We start from the raw sequence: 21,853 nt of genomic DNA on the forward strand, positions 1-21,853 counted from the left end.
TTGGAAGTGTTCAAATAGCACTAAAAAGCAAACCAACAGCAAAAGAGCATTTTTGTTTTCCTCAATAATTATTGTATGGCTGGAAGAAAAGCCCTGTAACGTCAGTTCTGTTTATTTCCTGGCTCTGCTCTTATGCTTGGTAGCTCTCCATTGAACACAAACGAAAGAGGATGCGCTTGAAACTTGCAAACAGCTGGCTTATGACTTTGTGCTGAAGAAGGAAATACTTAAAAATGTCATTATTCAGCAGAGGAGCCTAATTATACTTTCCATTTCTAGTCTGGCTCTTCTGAAAGGAAGGGTTTAGTTTGCTTCCTTAACTAGACCTAGACATATGTTAAACTCTACGGGAGTTTACATCAAGTCCTATTCTTGGATGATCTTTTCATCAGATGGGGATCTTTGGAAAGGAGGGTATTGAGGCCAGCATGTTGGGGCAGTCACATGTTGGGGCAGTCAGAAAAGTTCAGCTAAAACTCCCTTCAACTTGATTTAGAATACAATCCTATGCCATGTTAATAAGCAGAGGTTTGTTTTTTTTTTTTTTAACTGTTTAGACTACAAGGCTATTGAAAATATGGGGAAAGTACTATTTGAATTCACTCTTGAAGATAGATAATGTCTTCTCTGGAGAAAGTTTTGCAATGTATATCAAAAGCCTTCAAAAGATGTACATTTTTTTGATATAGGAATTTGATTTTTTTTTTCTGGTACTGGGGATTGAACCAGAGGCACTTAACCACTGAGCCACATCCCCAGTCCTTTTTGTGTTTTATTTTGAAACAGGATTTCATTAAGTTGCTTAAGGACTCATTAAGTTGCTGAGGCTGGCTTTGAACTTTGTGATCTTTCTGCCTCAGTCTCCTAAATTGCTGAATTACAGGTGTGTGCTCTAAGCCTGACTGATTTTTTTGACAGTGCTGGGGATTGAACCAGAGTCTCATACATTCTAGGCAAGTGCTCTACTACTGAGCTACACCCACAGCCCCTGATACAGCAATTCTAGGAATTTTATTTAGGGAAAATATGGGACAGGTTAAAAAGAATGTTTATTATAATGTTATTTGTAAATCTGAAAAAATTAATTATGCAAAACAGTCTTGCCAGGCATGGAGGTACATGCCTTATAATCCCAGTGATTTAGGAGACTGAAGCAAAGGAAGAGGAAGGTCAGCCACAGCAACTTAACAAGACATTGTCTCAAAAAATAGAAAAGGCCAGACAGTGGTATTTCCTGTAATCCCAGCAATTCAGGAGGTTGAGGCAGGAGAATTACAAGCCTAATATCAAACACTAGGGAACAATTAAGCCAGCATTTCTCAGTGTTATACAAAATATGAATAAGTAAGTGAATTAAAGAAGAAGGAGTCAGGAAGAATCCATGTTCAAGTAAGCTTGGTAAATTGAGTTAAATCTACTTTTTTTTTGGTACTGAGGATTGAACATAGTGATACTTAACCACTGAGCCACATTTTCAAACCTTTTTATTTTTTATTTTGAGACAGGGTCTCACTTGCTTAGGGCCTTGTTAAATTATTAAGGCTGACCTCAAATTTGTGATCCTCTTGCCTCAACCTGGAATTACAGGTGTGTTCCACCATGCTGGGGTTTAAATTTGCTTTTTTAATACTGTGAAAGTCCTAGAAAAGGGGACATGGTATGAAGTATTTTCAAACTATTTAACCTAGCCCATGTTGTTGTTTTTGAGGGACATCTTGTGGGATTGATGTTCTATAGAATATCCTTTGGGAACCACTGGGTAAAACAAATTACGGTATATTCACTCCATGAAAATCTCCCCACCCTCTAAGAATAATGATATGGTCTTATATCACTTGACATGGAAAGAGGTTTACAGTATATTGCAAAGTTAAAGAGCAGTGTGATTAATGGAATCTCATTTTTGTTTTTAAAAAGCATACATACATATTTTACATAGATAGAGAACTAAAAAGTCTGCAAAATTGCAAAAATGTGTAAGTGTCGGGGAGGCAGAAGATAGATGGCTTTTATTTTATTTGCTCCTCTCTTTGTATTTTCAGATTTTTCCACATGGAGTATCTGTTAATTGTGTAATTAGGAAATAATAGAAGTTAAAATAAATGCATTTTAGAAATTCATATGCTGGGTTGTTTGTTTTGTTTTCATGGTGCTGGGAATTGAGCCCTGGGGCTCGTGTTCTAGGCAACTGCTCTACCACTGTGCCACATCCCCAGCCCTTACATGCAGGTTTTCATTATATGAGGTGGGGAGGTAAGGGGATCAGGACTCCCTTACCTCTATCAGAACTTTCATTGAAAGAGATGCAAGGAGCTTTTCAAATGTTGGCAAGTTCTACTCCTTCAAAAATTCTTCCTAATGTAGAACAAAATTCTACTTTCTAGCCTTTAATCCTGATTTGTGTTGGGAAATGCCACAAAATGAGCAAATTTCATATCTTCTTCCATAATGTAAGCTTTCAGATATATGACAGCAGCTACCATGTTTCCACACATCTGTTCTTCTCTAGTTTTTGTTTGTTTGTTTTTATTTTTTAGTTTTTGGTACTAAGGATTGAACCCAGGGCGCTTATCCACTGAGCAACATCCCAGCCCCTTTTTTATATTTATTTAGAGATAGGGTCTCACTGAGTTGCTTAGGACCTTACTAAGTTGCTGGGGCTGGTTTTGAACTCGTGATCCTCCTGCCTCAGTCCTAAGCTGCTGGGATTACAGATGTATACCACTGTACCCAGCTAATTTTTTATTTGTTCTTTTTAGTTACACATGATAATAGAATGTATTTTGACATATTATACATACCTGGAGTATAACTTCCCATTCTCATAGTTGAACTTCCCATTCTTGTGGTTTAACATGATGTGGCATTTCACTGGTCGTGTATTCATATATATACATAGGAAAGTTCCATCCAGTTCATTCTACTGTCTTTCCTATTCTCATCCCTGCTAGGTTTTCTATCACAGTAATTTTTCTTTGGGATGATCATTTTCCAGTTTATCAATATCCTTAAAGTGTGGCAAGCAGAATTGACCATAACACTTAATAATTTTTTTCACATATCATTATTAGTTCCTATAAAATTGTGTTATTATTAAAGTTTTTTGATTAAAATAATTTCTGAATACTTCCTGGCTTACTGTAGCTGTATTCTGAGTCATTTTTTAAGATTATAGGAGACACTCAGTTATCTATTCCCTTTGCAATCTTTTTTTTTGGTGTGGGTACCAGGGATTGAACCCAGGGGCACTCGACCACTGAGCCACATCCCCAGCCCTATTTTGAATTTCATTTAGAGACAGGGTCTGAGTTGTTTAGTGCCTCACTATTGCTGAGGCTGGCTTTGAACTCACAATCCTCCTGCCTCAGTGCCTCCCAAGCCACTGGGATTACAGGCGTGCACCACCATGCCTGGCTTATAACATTTTCTACTCTGTCCTCATCATTGGCACCAGTTTTTTTGACTTTTGATCACCATTAGATCTGAGTTAGCTGCATGTAGATTGGTTGGCCTCTCAACTGAAATGCCCTCCACAAAACAACAGCAGTAGGCCAGAGTTCATATAGAATATCATTTCTTGTCCTTGACCTGCTCCCAGTATTCCTGCCTAACCCAATATACACACTGGTCTCCTTTGCAGCCTAACAAAAACTTTGCTTGTTCATACCTGTTGCTATTTTCCTGCACAGTGGGAACTTTTTTAAAGAGCCTAATAAAACTATATGTACCAGCTCAAATAGTACAGAGCTTAATGAGTTCCACTATGCATGTGTGCCTATACACTTAGCTTTCTCAAAAGGGTAGTTTCTAAGTGCTACATCTAGGTACAAAGTTTATACAGGATACTTGATACTTGCTAAGCAGAAATAAATTAGAGTTTCAACTTTGGAAGAGTTTTTTCTTTTATACAGTTTTTAAAAATTGTTTATTTATACTGGGGATTGAACCCAGCAGTGCCCTACCACTAAGCTACATCCCCAGTCCTTTTTATTTTAAGACAGTGTCTTGCTTAATTGCTGAGGCTGGCTCCAACTTGTGATCCTCCTGCCTCAGCCTCCCCAGCTAGAATCATAGTATGTGCCACGTGTCTGGCATTTTTATTTTTCATCTTACTTTTGGGGGTACTGTTGATTGAACCCAGGGATGGTTTACCACTGAGCTACATCTATAGTTCTTTTTATTTTTAATTTTGACTTAGGGTCTCACTAAATTGCTGAGGGGCTTGCTATGAGGCTGGTCTTGAATTTACAATCCTCCTGTCTCACCTTCCCGAGTTCCTGGAATCACAGGTGTGCGCCACTGCACTTGGCCAACTATTTTAATTTTTTTTTTTTTTTTTTTAGAGAGAGAGAGAGAGAGAGAGAGAATTTTTTTTAATATTTATTTATTTATTTATTTTTAGTTCTCGGCAGACACAACATCTTTGTTGGTATGTGGTGCTGAGGATCGAACCCGGGCCGCACGCATGCCAGGCGAGCGTGCTACCGCTTGAGTCACAGCCCCAGCCCTGAGAGAGAATTTTTTAATATTTATTTTTTAGTTTTCGGCAGACACAACATCTTTATTTGTATGTGGTGCTGAGGATCGAACCCAATGCCACGCGCATGCCAGGCAAGCGCGCTACTGCTTGAGCCACATCCTCAGCTCCTAACTATTTTAATTTTTATAACAACCCTATAAGGTTGGTACAGTGTTTTTTCTTTGTTTTGTTTTTGTTTTGGGTTTGTTTTTGTTGTTGTTGTTGTTGTTGTTGTGCTGGTACTGGGGATCAAACTTAGGGCTTTGCACATGCTGGGCAAGTGCTCTACCACTAAGCTATACCCCCAGCCCCAGAACTTTTCACACAGTTTAAAAAATAGTTTTATCAAAGTACAATATGCATATTATAGATTATACCCATTTTATACTTATAGTTAAGATGTAGCAAAGTACAATATGCATATTATAGATTATACTCATTTTATACTTATAGTTAAGATATAGACCATTTCCATTGCTATAGAAAATATCCACTATTCTTTGTAGTTAATCCTCCTCACCTCCTACTTCTGGCTCCATGCTTCCACTGATCTTTTCATTACCATAGATAAGATTTATCTTTTATACAATTTAATAAAAATGTAATTATACGGTATATACTTATGGTGTTTGGTTATTTTGCTTGCAATAATGTCTTTGGGGGGATTCATCTGTTTTGCTTCCTTTATCAGTAGTTCATTACTTTTTAAAAAATTTATTAATTTATTTTAATTAGGTATATATGTCAGCAGAATGCATTTTGATTCATTGTACACAATTGCAGCACAACTTTACAACTTTACATTTCTCTGGTTGTACACAATGTAGTATCGCACCAATGTGCAGTCAGACATGTACCTAGGGTAAGGATGTCCATCTCATTCCACCATCTTTTCTGCCCCCATTACTTTTTATTGCTAAATTATATTTTATTGTATTTATATGGTACAGTTTGTTTATCCATTTACTTTTTTTTTTTTTTTTTTTTTGGGCAGGGTACCAGGGATTGAACCCAGAGATGATTAACCACTGAGCCACATCCCCAGCCCAACCCTTCTTTATTTTTTATTTAGAGACAAGGTCTTTCTGAGTTGCTTACGGCCTTGCTAAATTGCTGAGACTGACTTTGAACCCGTGATCCTCCTACTTCAGCCTTCCAAGCCTCTGGGATTACAGGCATGGGCCACCACGCCTGGCTCCATTCACCTTTTGTTGGACATGATGACTTTTACTAATAAAACTGCTATGAACAGTTGTGCTTTTTTTGAATGTGTGATTCTGGAGATTAGAACCCTGGGCTAACATACATACTAGGCAAGCACTCTACCCCTGAGCTATATCCTTACTCCTGAATATGTGTGTTTAAGCCTTTGTGTGGGTATATCTTTTAATTTCTGTTGAGAAAATGTCTAGTAGAACTGCTATATTATATGGTGAATATATGTTTAAATTTGTAAGAAATTGTCAGGCTCTTTTCCAAAGTGATTTCACCATTTTATATTCCCACTAACAGCACGTTCGTTTATGTAGTTCCTATATATAGCTCATTGAAGCAACATTTTGACTTGAGATACTACTTTTCAAAAGGGTTTATTGTGTAAAATGTCACTTGAGATAATAAAACAATCAATGAGAGTGAAGAGAGTATATTTAAATATGTTTATTTTGTCCAAAAATGTTGATTAGATTATATGTGCTGTCAAATAATTTAATTTATATGTCTTGGGTTTTGGTATTTGCCAAACAATGTTATCACTGTTAAAAAATGATCAGCTAGGGGCTGGGATTGTGGCTCAGTGGTAGAACACTCGCCTAGCACGTGTGAGGCCCTGGGATAGATCTTCAGCACCACATAAAAATAAGTAAATAAAATAAAGATGTTGTGTCCAACTACAACTGAAAAATAAATATTTTTAAAAAATGATCAGCTAGCCTGGTGTGGTGGCACATGCCTGTAATCCCAGTGGCTCAGGAGGCTGAGGCAGGAGTATTGCAAGTTCAAAGCCAGCCTCAGTAAAAGCAAGGTGCTAAGCAATTCAGTGAGACCCTGTCTCTAAATAAAATACAAAAACAGCGCTGGGGATATGGCTCAGTGGTCCAGTGTTCCTGAGTTCAATCCCTGGTACCAAACAAACAAAAAAGATCAGCTAAACTTTATACTTCCTTTAAAAGATAATCTAATTTGTTTTTGAAAATAAAAAAAAAAAAAAACTGGACTCTTTCTAGAGGCTTTTAAAATTCTTAGGAATAGCTTCATATGATTTCACACTTCTTTTATTTAACATAGAAATTCAAGATTGATAACGTTCAGTTAAATAGAAACTATGACTCGAAGCTGTCCTAGTGACATATTAGATGTGTATGTGGCCTCTTGAACTCCCTCACTTACTGGCAGGAAAAGAATCTGACTTCATAGACACTTAGCAGGGTCCTGTTGGTTAGGAACTGTGAGTGCCTTGAAAGCTACCAAGCATGGTGTCACCCTTTGGATCTTGCTGACAAGAAAGGAATAAAAACACAAAGCTAAACAAAACAGTAGAAATACTTGCTCTATTTTAGCATTCCAAAGATCTAAGGGTTTATAAAGCACATGTTACCAAGCAACGAACTTTTTCTAATCCCTCTTTACAAATAGAAAGTCTAGCATAAATGCCAGGGTTATCTGAGTCTTGTCTGGGATTCCCCAAATGTTGGGCAGGAGAAACAAGCCATTGGCATACTAGATAATGCAGTCCCAGGCTATCAAGGGAATCTGATGTCTGTCTACATGGTTAAACTAGGGCAGCCTTTGGAATTTCTATGATAGATAATCTTTTCTTCTATGACATAGGGTCTGTGTAACATATCACATCTGGAGGCTATTTGCTGTCATTAGGGAAAGTCTCCTTTGCAGCAAAGATGAAGCTTTTTTGCTCTTAGTCCTTTTTTTTTCCATGATAAACTTTTTTTTTTTGGTCTCCAATTTCCTCCAAGCCATTTACAAATATTTACACTAGGCCAGGTGTGGTGGTTAAGGCCTTTAATCCCAGTGACGCTGAGGCTGAAGCAGGAGCAGCAAAAGTTAAAGGCCAGCCTGGGTAACACAGGAGACCCTGTCTCAAAATATAAAAATAAAAAGGGCTGTAAATGTAGCTCAGTGGTAGAGCATTTGCCTAGCATGTGCCAGTGCTTGAGTTTGATACCCAGCACTGCAAAAATGAATGAATGAATGAATTATGGTGGGGAGGAAAGAATAGAAGTTCATTGGATTAGACAAGGGAAATGAAGGGAAGGGAGGGGGATGGGAATAGGAAAGACAGTGGAATGAATTGGACAGAACTTTCCTATGTTCATGTCTGAATATACAACCAGTGAAACTCCACATCATGAACAACCACAAGAATGGGATCCTCCAGGCACATCAGTATTGATGTGAACAGGATCTCAGCAAAGGAATGAGCAAATTTGAGTTAGCTTAGGTTTTGGCATATTTGAGTCATAGTTAATAGGATAATTTGACTGATGTGTAGTGAAAAAAGTTAAGTAGACAGGGGTAACATCCAGTGGGCCCCTTTAGATAAAGATTTATATGGTATCATAATTGCAAAGAGATGCCCTTACCAAGAGTCACTATAACCATGTGTACAAGGATTTGTGTAGGAGCCTTAGCAAATGGACTGTAGGAGAAAGAAGTAGAGACACCGTGTTGAAAGTTTTTGCAATTGTCCAGGTAGGTGGTGCCATTGACTTTGTTTAGGACCAAAGTTCTAATAGGGGTGAAAGGAGCTGGATTTTACCAGACAAACGATATATTAGGCAATTTTTTTTAAAAAAAACAGTCTGAGGGGGCTGGGATATAGCTCAGATGGTAGAGTGCTTGCATTGCATGCACAAGGCCCTGGGTTCAATCCCCAGCACCACAAAAAAAAAAAAAAAAAAAAAAAAAAAAAAGAAAAGAAAAGAAAAAAGAGCCTGGCATAGTGGTGCATCCCTGTTATCCCAACAGGTCAGGAGACTGAGGCAGGAGGATCACAAGTTCAAAGCCAGCCTCAGCATCTTAGCAAGTCCCTAAGCAACTCAGCGAGACCCTGACTTTACTATATATACTATATAGAAATAAAGGGGGCTGGGGATGTCGCTCAGTGTTTAAGTACCCCTGGGTTCAATCCCTGGTACCCCCCCCCCAAAAAAAGAATGGGATCCTAAGTTATGTATTTATAATGTGTCAAAATATACTCTACTGTTATGTATATCTAAACAGAACAAATAAAAATAAATGATTCTATGTGGAGGATCATCGGCCTCTTGTAAATGGAGCATTGAAGTACTCTACTGATGCTCATATTCCAGGATGACTACATTGTATTGACCCTGGGTTCATCTGTGTAATTATCTGGAATTCTCATTATTCAATGATAATGAAAGCAGAAAAAGACATGTCTGATTCTGATTCTTTGAGTAGGGCAAAGTCCAATATTATTTCCTATGAGTGAAAATATCTTTAAAAAAAAAATCCAAGGCTGTCTTCTCAGAGAGTTGAACGACAGTAGTGTACCTTCTGAGACTGAGCAGCTTAACAGGACCTAGGCCCTCTCTCTCCACTGTTGTATTATTTATTGTTATATTCTGCTTCTTTCACCAAAGCACTTGAATTAGAGACCCCTGAAGTTGATGCGTTTGTCTTTAGATTCTTCTTATCTTGTTTTCTGCTGTTTCTTTCCCTCCAGGTGCCCCCCCCACACACACACACATACAATATCTGTCTCCTTCCAAAAGAGGCCGGTGTTCCAGCAGCGCATTATCTTCCATTCTTCTAATCAAAACCTCCATCCCAGCAAGGCTGAAATCAGTTTGGAAATTATGATTAAAAATTCTTCTTAGGAAAATTAAAGTGACCAACAAATTTAACTCTGGGGGAGGTGTTTGTAATTTAAAGCAGTGATTTAGTTCTAATCTCAGTTACTGGCATCTGGTGGACCAGGGAATGATGTAGATAGAGTCTCTGTCCCCTTCCTGCCCTTTCTAAGTCTCCCCAAAGCATGACACCTGGAATCCCAGCCACTGGGGAGGCTGAGGCAGGAGGATTACAAGTTCAAGGCTAGCCTCAGCAACTTAGCAAGAACCTGTCTCAAAATAAAAATGACTAAGGATGTAGCTCAGTGGGTAAAGTAGCCCTGGGTTCAAACCCCATAATTAAATAAATGAATAATAAAAAACAATAACCTGTCTGGAAAACAATAAGTACACAGTTTAGAAAGTGCTTCTTATTCTTATTTACAAACTGGTCTCTGAATGGAAGGGAGAGACCCGTACTAAGTGTCAAGGGATATTTATCTCTAGACCTTTACAGCACTTGATACTGCATTTCTATTTATGGTAATGTTATGAAGTTCCCTTTAAAACAACATTTTATTGGTTCTTATTTATACATGACAATAGAATCCATTTGGATAAAATTATACAAGCATGGAATATATCTTATTATCATTGGGATCCCATTCTTGTGGGTGGGCATGATGGTGTTGTTCACTTAGATTTTTTCATATATGTACATAAAAAATTATGTTAGACTTGTCCTACTGTCTTCTATTCCAATCCCCTGCCTTCATTTCATTATCTTCTGTCTAACCTACAAAACTGCTCCCCTCTCTCCCTTTTATTGTGGTTTATATTTCATATATCGGTGAAAACATTCAGCCTTTGGTTTTTTGGGATTAGCTTATTTCACTTAGCATGATAGTCTCCAGATCCATCCATTTACCTGCAAATGTTATAAAGTCATTCTTCCTTATGGCTGAGTAATATTCCAGTATATATATATATATATATATATATATATATATATATATATATATATATATCTATCTCACAATTTCTTTGTCCATTGATCTGTTGAAGGGCAACTAGGTAGGATCCATAGCCAGGAAAGTAAGTTGGTTTAAAGAAATTCATTAAGTATCAGGTATGAAGTCATATGGGGTTATGTCAAAGATGATGATGAATATAAGTGAATGCTTATGTAAGTGATTCCTCCTTGTAGAGTAAGTACAAAGTTCATAATGGGGAAACCACTGCATGTTGCCTGTTCCAACCTCTAGCACTCCTGATGCCCTTTGGCCTACTCTACATTTTCTTTGTTCCATGGGACTTCCACTCTCTAACACATGAATAGTAATAGTAGTAACTAATAGTAATATATATATATATATATTTTATTTCTATTGTTTGCCTTCCCTTGCTAGAATGTAAGCTCTCCCAGGGCAGGAATTTTTTCCTACATTGATTCAGTAAATGAACAAAGTTATCTAAAACTGTGTTTGGCATGTAGTAGGTGGTCAATACATATTTAGTAACTGACTGATTGGATGACTTTGCCATTTACAATCCTTCATAATCTGATCTTGCTCTTTTCCAACTTCATCTCTTGCCATTCTTCACTCAATTACTGATTCTAGCAGTTTACCATGCACACCATTTGCACCCCATCCCTATATATTCCTTTCCTTTGCCTTGGATAAATGGTTATGGATCTATGCAAAGATTTAGTTATAAGGATATTCTTCACAGCCTGGACAAGTAATCTGAAGAAAACAAACTGAAATATCCTCAACATCCATCAATACTTTCTCATTTAAAGAAATCATGGTAACTTGCACTTAATGGAGGGTAACTTGGCAATGTGTATCAAAATTACAAATACAGGAGCCTGGGGTTGTGGCTTAGTAGTGGAGCACCTGCCTATCACATTTGAGGCACTGGGTTTAATCCTTAGAACTATATATATATATATATATATATATATATATATATATATATATATATATATATATGATAGATAAAGGTATTGCATGTATCTACAACTAAAAAATATTTTTAAAAACATAAAATACACATTGCTTTGACTCAGAAATTCTGCTTTTAGGAGTTTATCACATATTGATACTTGCTTATGTACCAAATGAATTTTAGACACAGCAGTGACAGAACTCACTGAATTATTTATTATACAGCTATCTTTGCTGATGCCAAGAAGATCATAATAGGGGAAAGACATGGTGGTAGATGCCTGTAATCCCAACAGCTTGGGAGGCTGAGGCAGGAGGAGGATGAATTTAAAGCCAGCCTCAGCAACTTAGTGAGGCCCTAAGCAAGTTAGTGAGACTCTGTCTCTAAATATAATAGAAAAAAAGGGCTTGGGATATGGCTTAGTGGCTAACTGCCCCTGGGTTGAATCCCAGGTACCAAACAAACAAACAAACAAAAAAAAAATAATTAAAGAATCATAATAGCGGCCAGGCACAGTGTTGCATGCCTGTAATCCCAGCAGCTCGGGAGGCAGAGGCAGGAGGATCATGAGTTCAAAGCCAGCCCCAGCAATTTAGCAAGGTGCTAAACAACTCAGTAAGATCCTGTCTCTAAATAAACTATAAAAAATAGGGCTGAGGATGTGGCTCAGTGGTCAAGTGCCTCTGAGTTCAATCCCTGATACCAAAAAAAAAAAAGCATAATAACTAAAATTAATTCAACTTGCCATGCATTAGGCACTGTGGTGGTATTTTTAAAAATATTTTTATCTAATTTAATCCCCATTAACAACCCTGTGAGGCAGTTAATATAATAGTTCACATTTTAAACAGGAGGAAATGTGTGGTCAGAGAAGTTAATGTATTGCACTAGGGTCAGAAAATTAATAAATAGCAAAACACAATGTCCAAAACATTCTAACAAAATAGTATGGATACTATGATCTAATTTTATTAAAAATATAGATAAATGTATATATGTGCATATAAAAATATTGGAAAGAAACATCAAAATGTTAATGATTAGGTTGTGACATTGTGAGTGATTTTTATTTTCTTAGTATTTTCTGATTATTTTATTACATTTTGGGGCCAACTGGGGTGGAGAAAGTGAAGCCAGGGGCACATGAATTACTTGTATCATTTTAAAGATCACTAAATTTGAAAACTCTGGTGGTAATGTGGAACAATGGCGCAGGCATGAGGGAAGTGTTTGTAGGCTAAGAGGAAAGACAAGTGAGGAGGAAGAGCTTCCCCAAAGGGAAGGAGGATGGGGCTAAGTGAGGTGAAGTCAGGAGAATCTAGTGCCAAGGCCACAAGCAGAAGGAATAACCTTGAGGAGGAAGTACCTCTTTCCCATGAGGCTTGGGGGACTGGGCAGCAAAACTCACGGTCAAGTATGCAGGGAACTGGGGAAAGCAGGTGAAAAAAGGGAAACTAAGGGAGTTCCTGTTTAATAACCTTATTCTTTCATTGAAATCCAGAGCTAGGCCATCAACTGAGGGTTCTGGGGCAATGGTCAGGCAGAGGATGTGAGGAGAAGAGGATTTGGAACAATCGCTGAGAGAAATTTGATACAGGTATATAAAAGGACTGCTTCGTAGCCCTTGGGGCCCAGCTAAGGCTGGCTGGCCAGGCTTTGTAGTGGAGCCAACTTCATGACCTTCTCTAGCAATAGCTAGCAGCCCGGGAGCAAGTGATGGAGAGAATGCATAGTGGGGTTTTCACAGAGCTGGGAATTGGCAGAGCAAGTGCTGCCAAAGGTCACAGGGAGAATGAGTCCAGAGATCAACACTGGCAAAGCTAAAATGGCTGGTCATGGGGCAGACTTGGAAGGAGGAAAGGAAGCTAGGAGGCTAATGATGGTCTCTGGGAAAGAAGAGGGGAGGAAGGGTGGGTTAGTGACTGGGGTGGCCAAAGAGCAGTCCAGGGAGACTAATAAGCTGAAGTCAGAGGGATATTTCTGAGTTTGGGTTGTTGAAGTGGTCTCAAATGGGGCCCAGGAAGTAACAGGGAAGGAGCACCCAGGATACTGTGCTTCATGAAAGGGTAAAGGCAGCATGCAAATAATGCTTAGCTGAAAGAAGACAATTTGGCAGTATCTGCCAGAATTGCAAAGTCACATTCCCTCCATCCTGCACCTCTACTTTAAGGAATTTCTCCTACCTAATTACTTGCTCTTGTGCAAGAGGATTGGGTAAGGCGAGTTGCTGCAGCGTAAACTGTATCCACAGCAGATTGGCAGCAGCCTGAAAGTTGATCAATAGTAATTTGATTAGTTAAATAAATTACAGTTCATAAACTGAAATGCTAGGTATTTGGAAAAACAGGAAGAAGCTGCTCTTTATGTGTCGGTATGGGATGACGTCCATGATTTAATAAGTGGAAGAAGCAAGGTGTGCAGAAGAGTGTGAGTAGTTTGCAATCTATTTACTAACCTGTGCATAAAACGGCTCCATAAGGTTACATAAAAAATTATTAATATTGATTGGTTGCCTCTGAGGACTCCAGCTGTTGGCAGGCACACAGGGGTTCAAAGATGTTGACTAGGGGACAAGGGTGGAAAAGGACTTTTCACTTGTCTTTTTTTTGTTGTTTGTTTTGGGCACCTTTTGAATTTTGAACCATGTGAATATAGAACTTAATGGGAAAGTAAAATAATTCACTAAAATACTATATATGCATATACAAATTGAATATTTCAATCAATTTTAGGTGTATATACAATTGGATTCTCTTTTACAGATTTTAATACTTAAAAGCATAACGAAACTTTCCCTAGAGATTTGTTTCAAACCAATCCATTTGATAGGATACTCTGGGGGGATTTTGATGAAATGAAACTGATTATGTTTTAATAACTGTTAAGGTTGGGAATGGGTATATGAGAATTTGTTTTCATTTGGAACATGAAATTGTCATTTTTGTGGGTCAAAAATATTTCAATTTTGGCAATTTCATGTGGTTTAAATGAATGATGTTTTCCAAATTTTTCATAATATTAAAGTTTAAAAAAGAAGTCCCACTATGCCCTTGCTAGGAACACTTGCACACTTTCTGATGTATGCTCTTGTATCTCATAACTGAATGGAAATTCCCATTCCCCCAACAGCATTACTGCCTTGTTGGTTCCCTTATTATGGGACCTGATACTGTTCTGAGAATTTTTCCCATTAACAACAATCTCTCTCCATCCTGTTGTGTGTTAATTGGCTACTCCCTTATCCTTATTGCTGGTAAAGCTCATCCTGTTCTCAAAAAAAAAATCACTTCTTTAGTTTCCTATGATCACTTGACATTCTCTTCCTGCCTCGCTGTTTATTATTAGCAGCTCTAGTCATTTTGGGCCATGTGCTTATCCAGCTTACTTATATTATTAATCTAGGGACTGATGTCCCTCGGACATTCAGTATACATCACTGCAAAGGTCGTCCGTAAGCACACTTGTGTTCAACCTTTCAACCTCAAGTGGTTTTGCTTACGTAAGCTTGTGCTTCTTATGTTACCTCAGAGGCTATGGCGGCCTCAGCCTGGCCCCTGACGCCTGCTAATCCATGCCATGCCTTGTTGTCTGTCCTCAGGAAGCAGGTGGCTTCTTGTTGCCTACAGGCTCAGACATCTTCCCCATATCCCAGTCCATCAGCTCCTCTGCTCACATGTCTCATTGGCACCGCAAATCTTCACTGGGCCTCCCAACTCTAAGCACCCCCCACTTTATGTCCTCTGTAAAGAACTCCTCTGACCCTCTTCCCCAGAAATCTGGGCTTAGCAGACCCCCCTCCAAGCTCTCACAGAAGCCTTCATCACCTGCAAAAATTATCCCCTCTTTATTTGTCCCTCCTGCCCCCACACTGTGAGCTAAGGATAGACACCACGACTTGTGCTCCCTTGAATATCTCACTCCAAGCACAGCCTCAGGCACATGATTAAATACTCAAAATAACATACACACACACACACACACACACACACACACACACACACATATTTTAAAGTAAAAAAAACCCACATATATTTTGCAATGCTGGGATCAAACTTGGAGCCTTGTATATACCAGACAAGCACTCTACCACTGATCCCCCCTAAATATTATGTTTTAAAAATATTAATTTGCAACTTATGCAAATTTTATGCAAAAATAGTGAAAAGAACTTTCATATACCCTTGATCAAGATTCATCTGTTCTCGGGGCTGGGGATGTGACTCAAGCGGTAGCGCGCTCGCCTGGCATGCGTGCGGCCCGGGTTCGATCCTCAGCGCCACATACAAACAAAGATGTTGTGTCCACTGAAAACTAAAAAAAAAAAAAAAAAAAAAAAATTAAAATTCTCTCTCTCTCTTTAAAAAAAAAAAAAAAGATTCATCTGTTCTAAAGATCTTGTTACATTTGCTCTATCTCTGTTTCTCTTGACACAAACAGACAAGTGCCAGCACACAATTTTTTTCCTGAGACACTTGAGAGAAGGTTGCAGACATTGGGTCCCTTTGCCCCTTAGTACTTCAGTGTTTTTGTTTCCTAAGAACAAGGACATTCTGTTATATAAGCACAATAGCGTTATCAAGCTCAGGAAATGTAACATTGATACAGAACACTATCATAGAATCTATAGTTCATTTTCAAATTTTAATTGTCCCAATAATGGCCTGCATAGCTATTTTTTTAATCATCCATGATCCAGTCTAGGATCACATTTGTAAATAGTTGTCATGTGTCTTAGTTCTCATAAATCTCCTTGAATCTTCAGCCTTTTTCTTTCTTTTTTTTTTAATCTTTTATGATATTGGCATTTTGGAGGAGTATAAGTCAATTAGAATATCCTTCAGCTTGAGTTTAATTGGTATGTCCTTTGTGTGGCATGATGAGTCAGGTTATGTTGTTTTTTTTTTTTTTTTGGCAGAAGTAAAACAGATAGGCTAGATTATTATTGATTTTTTAACTTTGATTCCTTGGTCAGAATGTTGTCTTCCAGGTTATTTTCACTGTAAAGATTTCATTTTTTCTGTTGTGTACTTCATAACTAATGTATGTTAAGTATTTTGAGACTATGTAAATAATCATGTTTCTCACAAATTCTGATTCCCTAGATTTATAATCTATTGATGGCTATTGTCAACCTCGGCCAACCAGAAACTTCTGTTCTAAGCAAAAGAAGGCATCCTTTCTGCAGGACTCATTTAATCAGTGGGTACATATTATTTTGAAAATGACTATTTGGTAAACACCACAGAGTCTAGGCATAGACAAGATGCAGCCTGGTTTGAAAGCCCATAATACTTTATAGCACTTGTAAACCTTAGATGAGGCTAGTTCTCCTGAAACCTCCCTGGTCTTTATTAGGGCCCAGAATGGACTCTACAGCTTTCCCAAGATAGTCTCCATGCAGAAGGTAGCAGGCAGCAGCTGTTGTGCATCCCATGCCCGCCTGCTTTTGCTCTTCTCCATCAAACTTGAGAGAGTTACCTTTTAGTGTATTTGGAAAATATGGAATGCAATTCAGTGTTCCACACAGGCTCTCATGTCATTCTGAAGACCCACATGTTAATGTGCTTGGACCAAGGTGTCCTTTTCATGTAGATTCATGTACTTAGAAGGACAGGGTACCATGAACTACATAGAGGGCAGAGGGTGGTGGGGCTGTTTCTGTTTGGGGAGTGTTTTATTTCCAGCTACACAACTCCAATCTGTGTTTCCATCTTCATATGGCCTTCTTTCTTCTGTGTCTCGCATGATGTTCTCGTGTGTGTGTGTGTGTGTGTGTGTGTGTGTGTGTGTGTATGTGTGTGTGTCCAAATTTACCTCTTTTTAAAGGATACTAGTTGGATTATGGCCCACCCTAAGGCCTTCTCTTAACTTGTAGCTGAATCTTTTTTTTTAATATTTTATAATATGGGAGACAGAGCTCACAAAAGAAGTTACCTGAATCCTTAAAAACCACAAAGTTGGAGACCTTTTTAAAAAAGAACAGATACCAAAATATATTTTAGTTGTTGAAGCAAGCAAAAAAGGACATAAGATCTAGAAGATAAAAGCTGTATTTAAAACCATGCTAAAGAACAAATTAAAATAAAGAAGAAGAAAAATGTGTCAGAAGTTAATCCTATTATAAATGAATATCATCTCTAAGGGACTGTATGACTCACCTTAACAATATTCAAACAACAAAAACCCTACTAACAAAAGAGCCTCAACACTCCTTTAGGGTTGGTTGTGACAGAATTTGTCCTGCTTATGGAGTATGCATGAAAAACAACATAAAGATAATATCTAAAATATGAAACTGTTTCTCTAAATAGCACTTATTGGTCTTAAATCCAATTGAGTAAGTGATCAGCTATGACTTGAAGCTTGTCATCATGGGATGGGGGAGTCATTTAAAGCCAAAGAGGACTTTTCTATACTTTGTTCATGTGCCTGGAAAAAGTATAATATTGCAAGTTTCTCCTCAGTGTTAAATATCTACTGATAATTAAAGAATAGATGAAACTTCCTAGCCATTTCCAAGAATTCACATGATAAAGGGTAATCATTTTAGAGTTTATATATGCTCAGTTTTCTTAAAGCCGTAGATTTTATTCTAGAAAGGAGACAGTATATGGCATTAATAAACCAAATATGTCATAGATTCTAGAATGCCAGATTAAGGGATCTTTATAGTGGCAAACCTTACATCTGCAAAGAGCCTTTTTCCAAATAGGGGCACATTCACAGGACTTCAACATACCTTTTTGAGGAATATGATTCCATCTGTAAGAGGAACCATATCTGAAATCCAACCCATCTGAGAACCTGAAATGGAGTGCTGTTGTCTATGATATTTAGCTCAGGAGAACACAACTGTCTCTCCTGCTCACTCTAGTTTTGGTTGGCTTGCCAACATGTAAGGAAAGAAAATGACATAGGCAGAGCATGCTCAGCCCCCTTGAAATAGATTTAGGACATTATTTTCAAATGATCACAAGCTATTCATGTAACTATTACATAGCGGACAATAATAGAAAACAATCGCAGTCTGCACAGCTCTTGCTCTGCATTCCCTCCTATAATTCTAATAGTTGCTTAAGGATATAAATATAGCTGGGTGTTGGTGGCGCATGCCTGTAATCCCAGCAGCTTGGGAGGCTGAGACAGGAGGATCCTAAGTTCAAAGCCAGGCTCAGCAACTTAGCTAGACCCTAAGCAATTCAGGGAGACCCTGTCTCTAAATAAAATATAAAATAGGTCTCGGGATGTGGATTAGTGGTTAAGCAACACCAGGTTCAATCCCTGGTACAAAAAAATATTAACATAGTTGTCACCATCGGACAGATGGGAAGCATGAGACCCAGAGAGGCAAAGTGAGACTTCCTGTAGGTCACACAACTACTAACTTAATAAATTCAAATAAGGTAGGGTCCTGTCTGAAGTTTATCCAATAGAGCATAGCCATTCTCTTAATTAGCCATCAGATATTTATTGCGCATCTGCCATGGCTAAGTGAGAGAAGGTATGACCAAATCTGGGGCTATAGCTCTGGTGTTTATTTCCTGATGCATTCTTCTTTCCAGTGTAGCTCTCAAGTAACTACACACTGAAATATAGTTCCAAGACAGTGATTGGAATGTATATAACTGGGTCAATTTCAGATATTACTGCTATCTTTGATAATCTTCTCAATTCTGTGGCAATAAGCATGTTAGTCTACAATCCCTTCTTCTTTCTGCTTTACACCTGATAAACTGTTTAAGAAGCCATTTTGTCAAGGTACATAAAACCATTGCTTTCTAATCTTACTGGGGTTGCATAATATTTGTCTAAAATAATGTTTGGAGGAAAGACATGCTTTACCACTTGAAGAATTCTGCTCTAACAATATATCAAGGAAGTAAAGAGTTCAGCATGTAGGCAGGGGTGAGGGGGTGTAGGTGAGTGGTAGAGTGCTTGCCTAGCATGCATTACACCCTGGGTTACATCTCCAGTACTGTAAAAAAAAATAAGCATGTTCCCTTCATCCTCTGAAATGGAATGCTGACATTCCCTTATGTCCATTTCAGGTCTCCGTCAGCATCATCAAAACAATCAGTGCAGGCCTGAGGTTGTAGCTCAGCAGTAGAGCACTCACCTAGCATATGAGAGGTCCTGGGTTTAATCCTCAGCACCATATAAAAATGAATAAATAAAATAAAGGTATTGTGTCTAACTATAATTAAAAAATAAATATAAAAAAATCAGTGCCAACAAGGATTCATTAACAAGCTACTGTGTGCCCAACCCTAGGCTAGGTACTAAAGGAAAAAGAAGAGGAGCTTCCTTTCCAGTGAGCAATGTGGCATCCACATGGAAAAGAATGAGCAGAGCAAACAGAAGTCTAGCATTTGCTAAGTACCTGTTAGGTACCCAACACTTTACAAACATTTTAAGGCTAGAGTTACCCCTGTTTAATGGATGAACAAACTGAGGAGTGTTAGGGTGTAGACAACATGCCTAAGATCCTGTAGCTAGTAAATGGTAGAACTAGGATTTGAACACAGGTCCCTCAGACTTAAAATTAGAGCATAATATGAAAGAGATGATTTATATCAACTACTGGGTTGCATGAGCCAACCAAGGAATACTGAAGGACTTTCAGGGAGATACATGGAATGTATGAAGGCCAAGTTGGGGCCTTTTGGGGGGTAGGGTGTGTCTGGAATCTAATGGCCTGTGGCAGATGTTCCCTTTGCAAGTCCCTGCCTAAAATAACCACCTGATCCCATTGAAGGGCCCAGGCTTTGTCCATTTCTTCTGGGGAGGTGGGAAAGAGAAGCTGGTTCAGGTTTCTACATTCAACTCCAAATGCCCCCTCTCTGAGGTTAGCTGAGCTACTACTCTTCCCCAAGTACCTGACTTCAAGGGGGTAGCTCAATACCAAGAGCTTCCTGGCCTGCCTTCTCCCTCCTTCCCACTTGATACTTCTGTTCACATTGAAGGGATAAAAGGAATTTAACATGTTTCTGCTTTTTTTTTCCATGGCAGGGAGAAGAGCTGGCTTAGGCAAATACAGAACCTTTCCAGTCTGTTCAAGCCATTACCAATGGATAGCTCCACCTGAAACATCAGGTCCATAGATTAAAATAAAAGAAGGCCACACACATTCTCTGACTTTTCTTTCCAGTGGGGATAATTAAGATGGGGAAAGGGGAAACTTTATTTCTTTTTCTCTCTCATTTTAATTTTTTTGGGTGGTTGAACCCAGGGGCACTTTACCACTGAGCTACATTTCCAGCCCCTTCTTTTATTTTTTGTGGGGACAGGGTGTCCCTAAGTTGCCCAGACTGGCTACCTTGAACTTGTGATGCTCCTGCCTCAGCCTCCTGAGTTGCTGGGATTACAGACTTATATCACTCATCCAAGTGAGCAAGTTTTGTTTCTAAGTCTATACTTTTAGTTCTCAAGAATCAAGGAGGGGTGGTATAGAATGGTGGTGGAATGGACTTCTTTCAAAAGAAAAATTGGAAAATGAAAGATTTTATAAGGCACTTAAAAGAAATACAGGATTGTGCTTGAGAGTTGATTTTTTTAAAAAAATTTGAAATAAATTATAGATTCACAGGAAGTTGCCCTTCACCCAATGGTTACATCTTACATAATGATAGTATAATAGAAAGCCTAGAAAATTTGATACAGGTACAATGTGTGTCTAGTGCTATGCCTTTCTATTAAATGTAAAGATCTCCTTCCTATACCCCTTTATACTCATACCCACACCTCTCCCCATCCCTGCCTCTGGTAACCATTACTTTGTTCTCCATCTCTATAATTTCGCAATTTTTGCATGGAAATGGAAGGAGACCCTCATTGTTATACAAAATTACATATAAGAGGTTGTGAGGGGAATGGGAAAAAAATAAGGAGAGAAATGAATTACAGTAGATGGGGTAGAGAGAGAAGATGGGAGGGGAGGGGAGGGGGGATAGTAGAGGATAGGAAAGGTAGCAGAATACAACAGTTACTATTATGGTATTATGTAAAAATGTGGATGTGTAACCGATGTGATTCTGCAATCTTTGTAATGTTTTGAATAACCAATAAAAAAAAATTTGCAATTTTAAAGTACTTTCCTAGCCAGTTGTCATGGTTCATGCCTTATAATCCCCGCAACTCAGGAGGACGAAACAGGAGGATTGCAAGTTCAAGGCCAGCCTCAGCAACTTAGTGAAGTACTGTCTCAAAACAGAAAATTAAAAAGGCTAGACATGTACCTCAGTGGTAGAGTGCTTGTCTAGCATGTGTGAGGTCCTGGGTTCAATCCCCAGTACTGCAAAAAGAAAAGAAACAAAATAACAACTCAAAGTAGTGCTGAGATGAGAAGGGGTTAGCACAGGGGAAGCCCTAGGGAATTCCATGGCAAGGATTAATTTAGACCCCTCCCCCAATGGACTATTACCTTGCTTTTCATGAAGAGTACCATGTTCCCCTCACCTTAACAGTGGCACACACACAAGCTAGGCTCAGACCTATTAGGATGTTGTGCCCTTTAGAAGAAACGACTTTAAGCTAGTGGCTCCATCCACAGCTGGCCCCAGAGATAGAGGAG

General features: G+C 38.5%; 1 long non-coding RNA gene across 2 annotated transcripts; it reads left to right on the forward strand.

Moving 5' to 3' along the window:
- Window positions 1–13,507: 13,507 nt before the first annotated feature.
- LOC143639161 (uncharacterized) lies at window positions 13,508–21,188 on the forward strand. 2 transcript variants are annotated; one of them, XR_013154668.1, is made up of 3 exons: window positions 13,508–13,710; window positions 16,386–16,486; window positions 20,293–21,188. It is a non-coding gene; the product is annotated as an uncharacterized LOC143639161 (long non-coding RNA). The 2 variants fall into 2 exon arrangements; XR_013154667.1 differs by having other exon boundaries at window positions 16,386–16,482.
- Window positions 21,189–21,853: the final 665 nt, after the last annotated feature.

The sequence above is a fragment of the Callospermophilus lateralis genome, chromosome X, assembly GCF_048772815.1.
Source record: "Callospermophilus lateralis isolate mCalLat2 chromosome X, mCalLat2.hap1, whole genome shotgun sequence".
NCBI classification, from domain to species: Eukaryota; Metazoa; Chordata; class Mammalia; order Rodentia; family Sciuridae; genus Callospermophilus; species Callospermophilus lateralis.